The 18,882-nt window shown below is 43.3% G+C and overlaps 1 protein-coding gene across 1 annotated transcript in view; it reads left to right on the forward strand.

Annotated features, from left to right (window-relative positions):
* Nucleotides 1-686: 686 nt before the first annotated feature.
* The window catches only part of LOC126284835 (uncharacterized), a 104,707-nt gene continuing 86,511 nt past the window's right edge, over nt 687-18,882 (forward strand). Inside the window, exon 1 of the mRNA XM_049984055.1 lies at nt 687-761. The gene's annotated coding sequence lies outside the window, so the exon portion shown is untranslated. The remainder of the gene's footprint in view (nt 762-18,882) is intronic.

Raw genomic sequence — 18,882 nt, forward strand, 5'->3', positions numbered from 1 at the left:
TGGCATGACCCGACAGCTGCAGCCATGGGGGAGAATTGTCGCCATAGCTTGGCTGGCTTGGCTCGGTTAGCGGCGATGGCGATTTGTCATAGCAAAACAGTGGTCTCCCTTTGGACTGAAATGTGAGTAATTGCACTTGACTGAGCCCAGTTTTATGCAGTTGCTGAGGTGGACAAGGGGGTGGGAATCCAGTGAGGATGCATAACAAAAGAAGGTGTCAGGGAATTTAGATTATCAACAAATTATCACTGAAGTACCCCCCCCCCCCCCCCCAAAGACTCTCTTAACGAATGGTGGCTTGCACGGTTGTGAGTGTCCCCAGTTTCTCCGCTAATAGACACAGTGTAAAGTGCGGCTCCACATCCAGAAAAAATTATATTAAGTCTCCAGATGAGGAAGTCTACTCACTTACAAAACACCTATCGAACTCCTCATACCTATTTGGCATGCACCAGTACATACTGACTTGGACTACTACTCTCGTATCTTCCCACACATTTAATGAGGAGTAGCCTCTACATCTTGCTAGTATCTCACCGCCTACAAACTGCATACCCACGTCCATCTGGAGCGTCTCCTTCTTGGAAAATAGTCACCACCTCACTTAAGAGCGTATCACGGCGACTCCATGATGTCTGATAAGCGCTCCGCTTATCAGCCTGGTACGCCGTGGGAACTCACTCACCTTACGTAAACTGCGCCACGCCTGTAACACAACCATATTTGCTGCTGCGACTACCGCACGCGTTGAGTAACGACAGGTAAGAACCATTCACCTTCGTAGAGAATGTTCAACTAGCTGCTGTAGAAGCCGCAACCATTACAAAATATATCTGACTTTAACCTTTGTTCTATGTGGTGCCCGACTGGTAGGTGTGCTGCACTTCGTAGCATGGCGCATGTATTCTGACAGATTCCAAGCGTTCCGAGCCTACGGTTGTGATAAAAATTCCTTTTTGCAGTGTTGTATGCCAAGGTGTATCAGATCGTACGACCATTCTTTATTTTTCTTTTTCTTTCTTTTTTTTTTGACACGCATCATATATTCACGGGAGCAGTGAATTGTTTCTGGTAATGATTAATACACCTATTTGAACTTAAATTTGTCGACTCGTACTCGTGTATATTCTTAGGGGATGAACAAATGTATTCACGTGTAAGAATAGTCTTCAGTACTTATGCAGTTATATGTCACAGTCCCGTACGATTTCTTGGTGGTGAGTACTTTCGAACGTTAACGTTCATTCCAAAACATTACTTGCAAAAAACTGGAAATTTGTGGTGAGATCTTATGGGACCAAACTGTTGGGGTCATCAGTCCCTAAGCTTACACTCTACTTAATCTAACTTAAACTAACTTACACTAAGGAGAACACACTCACACACACACAAACACACACACACACACACACACACACACACACACACACCCATGCCCGAGGGAGGACTCGAACCTCCGACGGGGGGAACATAGTCTGCATTTCACGTGTTTCTTAGAGCATAACTCCACTGATATACTTTCATGACATATACAGTACACAAATGTCATGTAAGTCATCAGAGGAATTATGTTCTAACTTACACTTGAAATGCAGGCAATGATTTGTGAATGAACGTTAACATACGAAACTAGTCACCGTCTAGAAATTGTACGTAACTGTGACAGAAACCTGCATAAATAATAATCAGATTTAAGTTGCACGTCCTGTTATCAACAAAATGTTGAAATTACAAAATAAGCTTTGTTATAAGGCATAAGAACGTCGTTCGTGCAGGGAAGGTTTTGAATCTTCCTGGCAGATTAAAACTGTGTGCCCGACCGAGACTCGAACTCGGGACCTTTGCCTTTCGCGGGCAAGTGCTCTACCAACTTTTTTTTTTTTTGTTTTAGCTCCTTGGACCGCTTCTTTTTATCTCATTTTGTTCGTTATTGTTTGTTTCAATTGTTCGTGGCGGACATCACCTGACGCGCATTGAAGTTCGTTACTGATCCATTCACTCAGTTTTTTTTTTTATTACAGAGGGCAGCTAACCCTCTGACCGAACACGCTGAGCTACCGTGCCGGCAAAAGTCATCTTTCTCCTGTGAGGATGGAACTACCAACTGAGCTACCGAAGCACGACTGACGCCCGGTACCCACAGCTTTACTTCTGCCAGTACCTCGTCTCCTACCTTCCAAACTTTACAGAAGCTCTCCTGCGAACCTTGCAGAACTAGCACTCCTGAAAGAAAGGATATAGCGAAGACATAGCTTAGCCACAGTCTGGGGGATGTTTCCAGAATGAGATTTTCACTCTGCAGCGGAGTGTGCGCTGATATGATATAGGTAACGGGCGTGAGTTGTTCTTCGCTAGCTCAGATGGTACAGCACTTGCTCGCGAAAGACAAAGGTCCAGAGTTCGAGTCTCGGTCGGGCACACAGTTTTAATGTGCCAGAAAGTTTCATATCAGCGCACACTCCGCTACAGAGTGAAAATCTCATTATGGAAGGTTTTGTTATTCAAACTTATTCTGTTATATAGATATACGCAAAGGAACTGTGCAGCAGATGTGCATTCTGCCTAGTTAAACTTTAAATCTGGACAAGAGACTCTTGCAGAGATACCTGAATTTTGCTGTCTCCAGACTAAAATAGATACAGAGTCTTCAGACACGACTACACTGGTCATCGGAGTTCAGTTCGAAGCGGGACTCTATCACTGAAGACAATGCTACTCCAGCCAATAACATTGCAGGCCGAAGACTGGAGCCGGCTGCTGTTGCCGAGCGGTTCTAGGCGCTTCAGTCCGGAACCAAGCGGCTGCTACGGTCACAAGGTTCGAATCCTGCCTCGGGCATCGATGTGTGTGATGTTCTTAGGTTAGTTAGGTTTACTTAGTTCTGAGTCTAGGAGGCTGATGACGGCCGAAGTTAAGTCACGTAGTGCTTGGAGCCATTTGAACCATTCGAAGACGGGTTTGGAGACCCCGTGGGCAGCGGTGGGATACCAACATACCTGTCACCAGCCGTACGGCCCGACAACCACGAGTGATGGTCTGCAGTTTCATTTCATTTCACAGGAGGACCTCTTCGATGGTTATCCGCGGCACCCTTATAGCACTGCATTACGTCGACGATATTCTATGATCCGTTTTGTTACCGTTCATGATAAGCCATTCTGGCCTTACATTTCAGCAAGATGATAACCGCGCTCGCGCGACGAGAGTTTCTACTGCTTGTCTCCGTGCTTGCCAAACCCCTACCTTACCTATCAGGGTTGCCAGATCTGTCCCCAATTCACAACGTTTGGAGCATTGTGGGCCGATTCCTCCAAGCGGCTCGGGATTTTGACAATCTTACGCGCCAATTCGACATCACTTTGCAAGATATTCCTCTGGAGGAAATCCAACAACTCGATCAGTCAGTGCCAAGCAGAATAACTACTTGCGTAATAGCCAGATGTGGACCAACGCGTTTTCGACTTGTTCAATTTGTGAAGTTCCTCTACAATAAATCATCCACTTTTTTTCTGAGATTTGAAACACCTGTTGGTTGTACACGTACAACAAATCTACTGATTTCTGTCCCATTCGGATAATTCCTTCCTTCGTGGTACTTGTTCCTTTCTTTTGTCGTGTATTAGCCCTGAGACCTGAAAAAGGTTCATGAAAAGTTAAGTTTGGAGCTCAGCCATGTATGAATACCAAACATGGTCAGCGCGGGAAGACAGAAATGGAACTACAAGAAATATGGTCTTAGCAGGAGACTATTGATGATCAGGTGGATTTACTGAGCAAGGAACTGTGACGTCCTACAACGAGTAAACAAGTAGAAACGAAAGCAACTTAATGAATCGATGGGAATGATTATTGGGTTGTATTGAGACATTAATCGTATAGAATCTGCATTTGAATATACAGAGTGGTCCACTGATAATGACCGGCCCAAATAATTCGCGAAATAAGCATGAAACGAAAAAACTACAAAGAAAGAAACTCGTCCAGCATGAAGGGGGAAACCAGATGGCGCTATGGTTGGCCCACTAGATGGCCCTGCCAGAGATCAACGAATATCAACTGTATTTTTTTAAAAGAGGAACCCCCATTTTTATTACATACTCGTGTAGTACGTAAAGAAATATGAAGGTTTTAGTTGGACCACTTTTTTCGCTTCGTGATAGATGGCGCTGTAATAGTCACAAACGTATAACTACGTGGTATCACGTAACAAGCGGACGGTATTTGCTTCGTGATACATTACCCGTGTTAAAATGGACCGTTTACCAATTGCAGAAAAGGTCGATATCGTGTTGATGTATGGCTATTGTGAGCAAAATGCCCAACGGTCGTGTGCTATGTATGCTGCTCGGTATCCTGTCCGGACCGTTCGCCGGATAGTTACGTTATTTCGGGAAACAGGAAGTGTTCAGCCACATGTGAAACGTCAACCACGACGTGCAACAAATGATGATGCCCAAGTAGCTGTTTTAGCTGCTGTCGCGGCTAATCCGCACATCAGTAGCAGACAAATTGCGCGATAATCAGGAATCTCAAAAATGTCGGTGTTGAGAATGTTACATCAACTTCGATTGCACCCGTACCATATTTCTATGCACCAGGAATTGCATGGCGACGACTTTGAACGTTGTGTACAGTTCTGCCACTGGGCATAAGAGAAATTACCGAACGATGACAGATTTTTTGCACGCGTTCTATTTAGCGACGAAGCGTCATTCACCAACAGCGGTAACGTAAACCGGCATAACATGCACCATTCGGCAATGGATAATCCCCGATGTCTGCGACAAGCGGAAAATCAGCGACCTTGGCGAGTTAATGTATGGTGCGGCAGTATGGGAGGAAGGCTAATGGGCTTCCATTTTATCGATGGCGATCTAAATGGTGCAATGTATGCTGATTTCCTACGTAATGTTTTACCGATGTTACTACAAGATGTTTCACTGCATGACAGAATGGCGATGTACTTCCAACATGATGGGTGTCCGGCACATAGCTCGCGCGCCGTTGAAGCAGTATTGAATAGCATATTTCATGACAGGTAGATCGGTCGTCGAAGCACCATACCATGGCACGCACGTTCACCAGATCTGACGTCCCCTGATTTCTTTTTGTGGGGAAAGTTGATGGATATTTGCTGTCGTGAACCACGGACAACGCCTGACAACATGCGTCAGAGCATTTTCAATGCATGTGCGAACATTAAGGAAGGCGAACTGCTCGCTGTTGACAGGAATGTCGTTACACGTATTGCCAAATGCATTGAAGTTTACGGAAATCGTTTTGAGCATTTATTGAATTAATGGGGTATTTACAGGTAACCACGCTGTAATAGCCTGCGTTCTCATAAATGATAAGTTCACAAAGGTACATGTATCACACTGGAACAACCGAAATAAAATGTTCAAACGTGCCTACGTTCTGTATTTTAATTTAAGAAACCTACCTGTTTCCAACTGTCAGTCTAAAATTGTGAGCCATATGTTTGTGACTATTACTGCGCCATCTAACACAAAGCGAAGAAAGTGGTCCAACTAAAACGTTAATACTTCTTTACGTACTACACGAATATGTAATAAAAAATGGGGGTTCCTATTTTAAAAAACGCAGTTTATATCCGTTTGACCCTTGGCAGCGCCATTTAGCGGGGCAACCATAGCGTCATCTGGTTTCCCCTTTCAAGCTAGGCAACTTTCGTTCTTTGTAGTTTTTTCGTTTGATGCTTATTTCGTGAGATATTGGGCCCGGTCACGATCAAAGGCCATATGTACTGATGACCGCAACGAAAATAATATCGGAAAAAAATCTTTTACTCTACAGCGGAATGTGCGCTGTTTTGATCTGCTAGAAATTGCAACAACTATAACAGTTCAAGGACAATACAGATATTATTAAGGTATTTTATCTTTGCGCAAGGGTGTTTCAACGTTTTGATGATGTTCGTCAAATTATCTAGTTACCTAGCGGAGAGTTCCAGAAGTTGGATGCTTATCTAACATGGGCCACCTTCGCATTTCTCTATGACTGACACCTTCACGCTGGTTCTGCTGGTAAGAAGTGTTGTCAAGGTCGTGTGGCTCTGGGGTCAGTCGACTGTAGCTATTGAAACAAGAGGAGTTGCAATTGTAGTATGCTCTTCGTTTCTGTTATAACTGTTGTGCTACACCTCATAAGCTTCTGTATGCAATACGAATAAGTAAATAATTTTCTGCAGTATAGTTCATAACAGTCTTTCATTAGCTAATAAGCAGACATCTCAAGACAGCAAAACTTGAGTTTAATTTTATGTTTTCCTGTTGCATTATTTATATGGCGACCGGTTGCAGAAGTTGGGCAATTACGTGTTTGCTAATTGGAACCGGTTTATTTTAGGTGACGCTAATAATATTTGTCTGAAGCGTACTTTTACAATAAGTAATAGGTATGGTTTGTGTCCGTAGCTTTTCAGGATGGAAAAAGAATAATGTACAGGAAAAGCACAGAAGATGAGCCGAAGGTCGCTGTGGCAGCGTATAGAAACGATGACTTTGGCCTTACTGAGTGTGCTCGTGTGTGTGGAGACATGCTGACAGTAAAAACACGTTCGAAAATGAAGTTAAGTCATTCGGGAGACAGTCAAATTTTACAGCTGATATGGAAAAAGTTCTCGCAGATTACCACCTCTGATTTTAAGAGAGGTTTTTCGGATTCATGATATTCGTAAATTACACTCGACACAGCACAGAAATATTGTTTACCTCATTGTTCCAGCAGACAGAAGAATATGGTGAAGGAAAAAGGGATTTAATTCATTTGTGAGATGAGATCCACAGATTTCTCCCCGTCAGAAAGAGGGAACATAGTTTACAACGTGACAATGTTACAACAGTTGTCAAACGAACGCATCTCGTCCTCAGAAAGTGAAATAATCCTAAACACAACAATGATTAATTTTAACTAGAAGTTTCTTTACAAAATTATTCTTTCGACTACGTCATGATGTTGGCCGGTAGTATGATAAATCATCCGATTCCGGTTCAATGTTCGGTACTCTTTAGGATGACAATCAAGTCTACAGAGGATGGTTAGTTTTGTGACAAGTTGGGCAAAAGATTATTCAAGGTCGCTCGAATTTACAGTGGACGCAAGCTGGTGAACCAACAAGTTTACGTCCCTGCTCGCGGTACTTGCCTTAGCTGCGACGAGCTGTTGTCTGCATGGCTGCTCTTGTCCTCTGAAATTCCTATAAAAACTAATTAAGCCTTTGCTGATTTTTACATCAGAAACTCTCCCTATGTTTTTCGTTATGTGAGAAAACATGTACTCATCCCTAGTCTTGGAATATGGCAATATGCATGCACATGGCTGGAGCAATGTGCATATTAAAATGCCCTCTCAGTCCTCGCAGGAACAATTAACTAATTGGCTGGTTCGTTTCTCCCCAACGATACTACAATCTGAATGTCAGCCGCAATGAACGCAGTGTTCACACAAATTTCTCCTCTGTGTCGTACAGAGCATTATGTGCCCCGTTCTGCACTTGATACCACTACAGACAGGAGTCCCCGAAAATTCCGCTCTTGTCGTTCTCATGGCTGGACTGTCTCCCCATCTAGGTTCTTTCATTCTCCACGTCACAGCTGTTTTCGACCAATAGGAGTGGTCCTCTTATTTTTGTGGAAAACCTCTCTGGCAATCGCAAGGGCCCTACCATTAAACTGCATCGAAATCTCGGCACTCTACTCCTTCCTAGGTCGTTTCCACCAATCGGACGTTTTCTGCCTGCCTAAAAGTTACATGCGTACATCACATGTGTACCACTCGCTGTTCACGTGATCAGCTGTGTCACTAGTTTTGTTCGTATCCATTTGGAATTCCGAAACGCAGTTTTCTAAAGCTTCTTTCTGTCCTACTTCTGGTGGCCCACTACTTGCTCTCCAGTATGAGTCACCTGTCCGGTCGCTGACACCCACCGCAGGACGCCCCCTAAGAGGTTTTCGTGTTGCCTCCCATGGTGCGGCCTCTGCATCTGCCCACCCTGGCTTCCACACAAAACGTTTCCTCTCACTGCTTGTTCCACCTTCTGCTTATTGACATGCGTTATATAGGAGCGGTGTGTTAATACTGTCGATTGGGTGTCATCCCTTTTGCATTACACACTTATAGGCAAATCTGCTGATTACCACCAAAGTAAGTTAGGTGTCGTATTCACCTTCCCATTACTATGTATAGAACTCTTATGTAAGGCGCGAAACTGACCTTCATTTATTCTGCCACCTTACAACATTGCTTGAAAACTGTTGATAACTTCTGCAACCAATGTTAGGGAGGAATCTTCTTCAGGAGACATTTCGCCAACTCATGACGACTTACGAAGCATACAAAGAATTTGAAGAAAATTGTGAACAAGATGTGACTCCTTCCAAATTCATACAAGAAGCCTGCTATCCAAGGCAGAAGAAAATCGCAGAATTCCAGTTGTAGTGTCTAGCAGCCCTTATAAACTGCAAGCCGAACAATCGACGGGTCAAGTAAAGAAACAAAAATCTGCCAAGAAGCTTTATTACCCAAAGAACAGAAGACAATTCAAGCTGTTTGTGTAATACGACGAAAGGAAGTGAATGATATAGTGTGTAGGCTTAAATTATAGGTTCATGCACGATGTGCCAACCTGAAGCCCAATAGGAAGAAATATTTCTGTTCAGACTGCAGTTAGACTTCACCACAATTTGTCATTCTTAATCTCATTATTTAGACATGATTAGTGTATTTCAGGGTTCAGGTTTCCATACATTTTTCTATGCAACCTGTTTCCTAGTTTTATTTTTTGTTTTAATTTGAAGCGCTTTTTGAGGATGGAGCTGTTTTCTCCTAATTTGATAATAGACATATCTTACTGGTATTGAATGGTTCAGAAACATTTGTTTTGTTTAGTAAGGCCTAACTACGAAATACTACGTATGTCTAAACAAAGCAGCCACAAAGATAAGACGACAAGTTACTTACGCACTGTTCTTTTATTTTCTCAAGACATCATGGACACGCATTGGGGGGGGGGGGGGGGGGGGGGAGTGTGAAATCACCATCCAGTCATTTAGATTTAGATTTTCCGATGTTTCCTTACAGTACGACTGAATTGTCCTGCACGGGCTCTGAGTGTGCAGTTGCGTCCTACAACCTTTGGATCTACAACTTTTACGGCTCCAAAAAATGAGACAGTACACCTGAAAAGATGACGTCGATTTTGATCCGATCATGGCATATGCCACCTGGGGAATAGTAGATGTACTGGTAACGGTTACATCGTCTTCCGCCAACAGTCTGCGTAGTGGCATAACTACCAGAGCGTCATTTGTGGCTACCCTTTAATAAGGAGTGCTCACAGCCAGAAGGGTCAGTGTGGTGCAAACGTGTGAAGCAAGCAGGCAACCATGCCTCGAAGACGCACTCCCTCATCGTACAGCCACCTGAGCGAGTTTAAAAGTGGTCAAATAGTGGGCTTCCGAGTGCAGAGAATGGTCCTTTCGGAAAAGTGTCACACAAGTTGAACTTACTGTGTCAATTGTGAAATGATGCTTTTATCAGTGGTCCGTGAACATTCTCATATCCATAACGAGATTCTGGACGTCTACACATCAGAGACGCGCCAGGATCGTAGTAAGGGCAGCCGCGGGGGATCATACAACTACAACAGCACAGATAAGAGGACCTGTGGACCCAGATACGTCAACACGAACTGTTGCGAACCTTTTATTAGCATTGGGACTACGGGCATGCCCACCTCTAGCCAGTCTTCCACTCGCGCCTCAGTATCGACGTGCAGGGTTGAGCTGGTGGGTGACGTACCATTGGAGATCTAGTAATTGTAATTAACTAGTGCATTAACTAAAAATTTTGACTTCCTTTCAATAAAATATTGAGCAGTAAAAGTACGATTGGTGGTAACAACCTAACTTTTCCCGCCATTTACTGTTGCTTAAGAAAAGCAAGAACATTCTGGTGTGGCAGTTGAAGATATCAAAATGAAAGCCGAAGTGTTCAACTTCACATTCAAGAAATCGTTCCCACAGACTCCCTTATGGAGCAACCCTGGCGTTGAAAGTTTGAGAGCAAATAAATCCCCGGGTCCGGACGGAATGCCAGTTCGGTTTTACAAAGAGTACTCTATGGCACTGGGCCCTTTATCTAGCTTGAATTTATCGTGGATCTCTCACCCAGCACAAGGTCCCAAGCGGCTCCAAAAAAGCGCAGGTGACTCCAGTATACAGGGTGTTACAAAAAGGTACTGCCAAACTTTCAGGAAACATTCCTCACACACAAATAAAGAAAAGATGTTATGTGGATATGTGTCCGGAAACGCTTAATTTCCATGTTAGAACCCATTTTAGTTTCGTCCACCTACGCTCAATGGAGCACGTTATCATGATTTCATACGGGATACTCTGGATAGATCACGTAACTAATGAGGAGGTATTGAATAGGATTGGGGAGAAGAGACGCTTGTGGCACAACTTGACTAGAAGAAGGGATCGGTTAGTAGGACATGTTTTGAGGCATCAAGGGATCACAAATTTAACATTGGAGGGCAGCGTGGAGTGTAAAAATCGTAGAGGGAGACCAAGAGATGAATACACTAAGCAGATTCAGAAGGATGTAGGTTGCAGTAGGTACTGGGAGATGAAGAAGATTGCACAGGATAGAGTAGCATGGAGAGCTGCATCAAACCAGTCTCAGGACTGAAGACAACAACAACAACAACTCTACCTGTGCTGCTAGAACATGTACCTTTACATGTACGACACAACATGAGGTTCATGCACGATGGAGCTCCTGCATATTTCAGTCGAAGTGTTCGTACGCTTCCCAACCGATGGATTGGTAGAGGCGGACCAGTTCCATGGCCTCCACGCTCTCCTGACCTCAACCCTCTTGACTTTCATTTATGGGGGCATTTGAAAGCTCTTGTCTACGCAACCCCGGTACCAAGTGTAGAGACTCTTCGTGCTCGTATTGCGGACGGCTGTGATACAATACGCTATTCTCCAGGGCTGCATCAGCGCATCAGGGATTCAATGTGACGGAGGGTGGATGCACGTATCCTCGCTAACGGAGGACTTTTTGAACATTTCCTGTAACAAAGTGTTTCAAGTCACGCTGGTACGTTCTGTGCATCCCATGATTAATACGATTTGAAGAGAAGTAATAAAATGAGCTCTAACATGGAAAGTAAGCGTTTCCGGACACATGTCCACATAACATATTTTCTTTCTTTGTGTGTGAGAAATGTTTCCTGAAAATTTGGCCTTACCTTTTTGTAGCACCCTGTATAAGAAGTGTAAAAGAACGGACCCAAAAAATTACAGACGAATATCCCTAACTTCGATTTGCTGCAGAATTCTTGAACATATTCTCAGTTACAATATAATAACGTTTCTTGAAACTGAGAAGCTTATGTCCACGAATCAACATGGTTTTAGAATATATAACTCGTGCGAAACTCAGCTTGCCCTTTTCTCACATGATATATTGCGAAATATGGATGATGGGCAACAGGCAGATTCCACATCTGTAGATTTCGGATAAGCAGTTGAGACGGTACCCCACTGCACGCTGTTAACGAATATGCGAGAATATGGAATAAGTTCACATGTACGTGAGTGGCTCGAAGACTTCTTAAATAATAGAACCCGGTTTATTGCGTTCATCAGAGACAAGGATATCGTCAGGAGTATCCCAAGCAAGCGTGATAGGACCGCTGTTGTTCTCCATATACATAAATGAATTGGCGGACAGGATGGGAATCAGTCTGCCGTTGTTTGCTGTTGACGCCGTGGTGTATGGTAAGGTGTCGAAGTTGAGTGACTATGGGAAGATACAAGACGACTTGGACCAAATTTCCAGTTGGTGTGACGAATTGCAGCTAATCCTAAATGTGGAAAAATGTAAGTTAATGTTGAAGAGTGGGAAGAACAAACATGTAATGTTCGAATACAGTCAGAGTAGTGTCCAGCTTGACAGTCAAGTCATTTGAATATCTGAGTGTAACGTTGCAAAGCGATATGAGGTGGAATGAGCATGTGGAAATTATGGTTGCGAAGGAAAATGGTCAACTTCGGTTTATTGTGAGAATTGTAGGAAAGAGTGGTTCACCTTTGAAGGAGACAGAATATAGAACGCTGGTGCGACCTATTCTTGAGTACTTCTCGAGTGTTTGGAATTCGTACCACGTCGAACTGAAGAAAGATATCGAAGCAATGCAGATTTGGGCTGCTGGATTTGTTACTGGTAGGTTCGAACAATACGTAAGTTTTACGGAGATGCTGCGGGAACTGAAATGGGGATCACTGGAGAGAACGGGGCGTACTTTTCGAGAAATACTAATGACAAAATTTAGATAACCGGCATCTGAAGCTGAATACCGAACGATTCTACAGCCGCCAACATACATTGCTCTTAACGACCACGAAGATAAGATTCGAGAGATCAGAGCTGTTTTGGAAACATATAAACAGTTGCTTTTCCCTCTCTCTATTCGTAAGTGGAGCAGGAAAGGAAATGGCTAGTAGTGGTACAGGGTACCCTCCTCCACGCACCGTCCGGTAGCTTGCGAAGTGTCTGTGTAGATGTATATATAGATGAAGGTTGTTGAAAATAGGTTCTAAATTTCTCATTATCCTAATTACAAGTAACGTACGCTGTAGTAGCGATGTATTCCGTATACTAACAGCCGTCCATTTATTAAGGGTGGTTAGCTGACTATGAACAGATAGAAAAAGTGTATGAGGATATTGAAAGGGGGACGATATGTAAAGGGGGACGAAAATCTAATAGTCATGGGCGACTGGAATGCAGTTGTAGGGGAAGGAGTAGAATAAAAGGTTACAGGAGAATATGGGCTTGGGACAAGGAATGAAAGAGGAGAAAGACTAATTGAGTTCTGTAACAAGTTTCAGCTAGTAATAGCGAGTACCTTGTTCAAGAATCACAAGAGAAGGAGGTATACTTGGAAAAGGCCGGGAGATACGGGAAGATTTCAATTAGATTACATCATAGTCAGACATTCCGAAATCAGATACTGGATTGTAAGGCTTACCCAGGAGCAGATATAGACTCAGATCACAATATAGTAGTGATGAAGAGTAGGCTGAAGTTCAATACATTAGTCAGGAAGAATCAATACGCAAAGAAGTGGGACACGGAAGTACTAAGGAATGACGAGACACGTTTGAAGTTCTCTAACGCTATAGATACAGCAATAAGGAATAGCGCAGTAGGCATTACAGTTGAAGAGGAATGGACATCTCTAAAAAGGGTCATCACAGAAGTTGGGAAGGAAAACATCGGTACAAAGAAGGTAGCTGCGAAGAAACCATGGGTAACAGAAGAAGTACTTCAGTTGATTGATGAAAGGAGGAAGTACAAACATGTTCCGGGAAAATCAGGAATACACAAATACAAGTCGCTGAGGAATGAAATAAATAGGAATTGCAGGGAAGCTAAGACGAAATGGCTGCAGGAAAAATGTGAAGACATCGAAAAAGATATGATTGTCGGAAGGACAGACTCAGCATACAGGAAAGTAAAAACAACTTTTGGTGACATTAAAAGCAACGGTGGTAACATTAAGAGTGCAACGGGAATTCCACTGTTAAATGCAGAGGAGAGAGCAGATCGGTGGAAAGAATACATTGAAAGTCTCTATGAGGGTGAAGATTTGTCTGATGTGATAGAAAAAGAAACAGGAGTCGATTTAGAAGAGATAGGGGATCCAGTGTTAGAATGGGAATTTCAAAGAACTTTGGAGGACTTACGTTCAAATAAGGCAGAAGGGATAGATAACATTCCATCAGAATTTCTAAAATCATTAGGGGAAGTGGCAACAAAACGACTATTCACGTTGGTGTGTAGAATATATGAGTCTGGCGACATACCATCTGACTTTCGGAAAAGCATCATCCACACAATTCCGAAGACTGCAAGTTCTGACAAGTGCGAGAATTATCGCACAATCAGCTCAACAGCTCATGCATCGAAGCTGCTTACAAGAATAATATACAGAAAAATGGAAAAGAAAATTGAGAATGCGCTAGGTGACGATCAGTTTGGCTTTAGGAAAAGTAAAGGGACGAGAGGCAATTCTGACGTTACGGCTAATAATGGAAGCAAGGCTCAAGAAAAATCAAGACACGTTCATAGGGTTTGTCGACCTGGAAAAAGCGTTCGACAATATAAATTGGTGCAAGCTGTTCGAGATTTTGAAAAAAGTAGGGGTAAGCTATAGGGGGAGACGGGTCATATACAATATGTACAACAACCAAGGGAATAATAAGAGTGGACGATCAAGAACGAAGTGCTCGTATTAAGAAGGGTATGGTAGTGAATTGTATGGTAGTGAAACATGGACTGTGGGAAAACCGGAACAGGAGAGAATAGAAGCATTTGAGATGTGGTGCTATAGACGAATGTTGAAAATTAGGTGGACTGATAAGATAAGGAATGAGGAGGTTCTACGCAGAATCGGAGAGGAAAGGAATATGTGGAAACCACTGATAAGGAGAAGGGACAGGATGATAGGACATCTGCTAAGACATGAGGGAATAACTTCCATGGTACTAGAGGGAGCTGTAGAGGGCAAAACCTGTAGAGGAAGACAAAGACTGGAATACATCAAGCAAATAATTGAGGACGTAGGTTGCAAGTGCTACTCTGAGATGAAGAGGTTGGCACAGGAAAGGATTTCGTGGCGGGCCGCATCAAACCAGTCAGTAGACAGATGACAAAAAAAAAAAAAAAAAAAAAAAAAAAAAAAAAAAAAAAAAAAGCACAGATTACCCTCCAAACTTCTCACACCCCAAGTGCGTTTATTTTGTTCTACAGGTGCTAATGATCTGTCGTATCCTCATCTTCAGGCAGGGTGTCGCTTTGCATAATTACAACCGACCGTGTAAGGTAGGGGATCACCGTTGCGGAGAGGTAGTTGACAGGTCTATTGCATTTTGCCTTCTGTCTCTCCTTTCTTCTTCTCTGGGAGCAGCCACATCCGTAACTATCTTCGTGTATGGATACGGAGCAATTTAAGATGGAGTGGCTACATAAAACAAGTCCCAGGAAAGACGGATAAAGTCTGACAAGGGGACCACGCCTCCTCATCATTACTGATTTGGTTTAAATCTATGATATATGGAAGGTTTGGCCAAAAACGAAAGTGACAGGAGTGGGAACTCCGGGTGACCAAGCACACACAAAAATAGTATTTCTGACGCGGATCGCCCGAGGCATGAACTATTTTTTGTTAGCGCAGTTACGAGCAGTGGCTGGCCCAGCTGAAGGATTATGTAACGGTAATTCGAGGGTCGTGAGGTCAACTTCTTATAGAGAAACGTTTTTGTTACTTTATTTTCGATTTTTCCGTTACTTATACTGCGTATAAACCGAAATAATTGTCAATATTTTGTGTTTATTAGTGGTGTCACAAGGCGCATGAAAAGGAAAGGCAAAGGAAAATTTGGGATTCCAAATAAATTTGCAGGAAAGCATTGTACTTACAACGTTCACGAGGTCTCTGCAAATAAAAAGATTGGTAATGAAAGCATACAGGGTTTTGTATTCCATTATTTCATTTTGACCTTCGAGAAGGCTGCATCAAAATACACTCTAACACAAAAAAAGGACACACCACGAAGAGATTATCCGAATGATACAGAAATCAGTTGATGTGATCTACACCTACAGAAAAACAAATGATTAGAGTTTCAGAAAAATTCGATGATTCATTCAAGAGAAAGAGCTTCAGAGATTGGAAAGGTCAGAAGTGCATTGGTCCACGTCTGGTCCTTATGCAACAAGTTGTTCGTCTTAGCATTGATGGACAAATTAGATGGGTGTATTCCTGAGGGATATGTTCCCATATTTTGTCCAATTGGGGCGTTACATGGTCAAAATCCCTTAACAGATGGAGGCCCCTGACCGTTTTGCTCCAAACGTTCTGAACTGGGGAGAAATCCGGGGACCTTACTGGCCAAGGTGGGGTTTGGCAGGCACGAAGACAAGCAGTAGAAACTCTCGCCGTGTGCAGGCGGGCATTATCTTGTTGAAATGTAAGCCCAGGATGGCTAGCCATGAAAAGTTCAAAATCAAATGTGCAGATGTGTATGAAATCTTATGGGACGTAACTGCTAAGGTCATCAGTCCCTAAGCTCACGCACTACTTAACCTAAATTATCCTAAGGACAAACAGACACACCCACTCGAACCTCCGCCGGGATCAGCCGCACAGTCCATGACTGCCGCACCTCATGAAAAGCAACAGAACGGGGGGTATCTACATCTATATAATCTGCAAATCACATTTAAGTGCCTGCCAGATGGTTCTCTAATATTCCAATCTTGTATTGTGCCCGGAAAGAATGAACATCTATATCTCTCCGTACGAGCTCTGATTTCCCTTATTTTATCGTGGTGATCGTCCCGCCCTCTGTAGGTCGGTGTCAACAAAATATTTTCACGTCCGGAGGGAAAAGTTAGTGATTGGAATTTAGTGAGAAGATTCCGTCTCAACGAAAAACGCCTTTCTTTTAGTGACTTCCAGCCCAAGACCTGTATCATTTCTGTGGCACGCTCTCCCACATTTCTCGGTAATATAAAACGTGCTGCCTTTCTTTGAACTGTTTCGATGTACTCTGTCAGTCGTACCTGGTAAGTATCCCACAATCCCACACCGCGCAGCAGTATTGTAAAACAGGACGGACAAGCGTAGTGTAGACAGTCTCCTTGGTAGGTCTGTTACATTTCCTAAGTGTCCTGCCAATAAAACACAGCCTTTGGTTAGTCTTCCTCACAACGTTTGCTGTGTTCTTTCCAATTTAAGTTGTTCGTAATTGTAATACCTAGTTATTTAGTTGAATTTATAGCTTTTAGATTAGACTGATTTATCGTGTAACCGAAGTTTAACGAGTTCCTTTTAGCACTCATGTGGATGACCTCACACTTTTCGTTATTTATGGTCAACTGCCACTTTTAGCACAGTTCAGATATTTTTTCTAAATCGTTTTGCAGTTTGTTGTGATCTTCTGATGACTTTATTAATCGATAAACGACAGCATCATCTGCAGACAACCGAAGACGGCTGCTCAGATTGTCTCCCAAATCGTTTTTATAGAGAAGGAACAGCAAAGGGCCTATAACATTACATTGGGGAACGCCTGAAATTACTTCTGTTTTACTCGATGACTTTCCGTCAATTACTACGAACTCTGACCTCTCTGACAGGAAATCGCAAATCCAGTCACATAACTGAGACGATATTCCATAAGCACGCAATTTTACTACGAGCCGCTTGTGTGGTACAGTGTCAAAAGCCTTCCGGAAATCCAGGAATACGGAATTGGTCTGAAATCCCTTGTAAATAGCACTCAACACTTCATGTGAATAAAGAGGTAGTTGTGTTTCACAGGAACAATGTTTTCTAAATCCATGTTGACTGTGTGTCAGTAGACTGTTTCGTCCGAGGTAATTCATAATGTTCGAACACAATATATCTTCTAAAATCATGCTGCATATCGACGTTAACGATATGGGCATGTTATTTAGTGGATTGCTCCTACTACCTTTCTTGAATATTGGTATGACCTATGCAACTTTCCAGTCTTTGGGTACGGATCTTTCGTCGAGCGAACGTTTGTATATGATTGTTAGATATGGAGCTAATGCATCAGCATACTCCGAAACGAACCTAATTGGTATACAGTCTGGATCAGAAGGGCGTAGAATACCGTCGAGGATGACAACCAAAGAGGGTGTGTGTGTGTGTGTGTATGGGGAAGGGGGGGGAGGGATGTCGTGGTATGAAAAGGAATGGCACGCCAGACCATCATTACTGGCTAGAGGGCTATAAGGGTAGGTGGGTGGGAGGGTGGGGGCGGGGAGGGGGAGGTACAGTCGGGTTCGTATTCAGCCACTCTCGGGGGCGTTCCAGACACGTCTCTGGTGATCATAAGGACTCAGTTCGAAGCGGGACTCATCAATGAAGACAATTCGACTCCAGTCAACACGATTACAGGCCGAAGACGTGTCTAGAGACGCCCCAGACAGCGGTGGGATACCAACCTGACTGCCGCCATCCACACGGCCGGCAGCCAGGAGTGATGGTCTCAGGCGCCATTTCTTTTCGTAGTAGGACCTCTTTGGTTGTCATCCGCGGCACCTTTACAGCATGGCGGCACGTCGATGACATTCTACGCCCCGTTTTGTTCCCACCTGGGCTTGCATTTCAGCAAGACAAAGCCAGCCTGCACACGGCGAGTGTTTTTACTGCTTCGCTTCGTTCTTGCCAAACCATACCTTGGCCAGCAAGGTGGCAAAGTCTTTCCCCAATTGCGAATGTTTGGAGCATCATGGGCAGGGCTCTCTAATCAGCTCGGGATTTTGACGATTTAATCTCCTGTTGGACAGAATTTGGCACGATATAGCTCAGTAGGACATCCAACAGCTCGACCAATAATACCAAGCCGAATAACAGCTCACATAAGGGCCAGAAGTGGAACAACGCGTTGTTAACTTGCTCAGTTTGTGAAACTCTTTCTCGTGAATAAATCATTCAGAATTTATGAAATTATAATCATTTGTTTGTCTGTACATGTAAATCAGATCTACCAATTTCCGTCTCATTCGGATGATTCCTTCTTGGTTCGTGTTTTTTTTTTTTTGTATTAGAATATACATTCCACTGCACATCTTCAACTGTCCTCTCCAGTATTTGGCAAAATGACGTGATATGCGTGGTTTGCTGCCAAACTATGGGACGAGAGAGACATTTTATAAATATAAACCAGGTTTGTTTTTCTACAGAAACTTTGAGACGGTCTGTAGTTGACTGTAGAAAGTCTTGCTGTAGGTCAGGGTTGTATC

Source organism: Schistocerca gregaria, chromosome 8 (genome assembly GCF_023897955.1).
Source record: "Schistocerca gregaria isolate iqSchGreg1 chromosome 8, iqSchGreg1.2, whole genome shotgun sequence".
In the NCBI taxonomy this organism is placed as follows: Eukaryota; Metazoa; Arthropoda; class Insecta; order Orthoptera; family Acrididae; genus Schistocerca; species Schistocerca gregaria.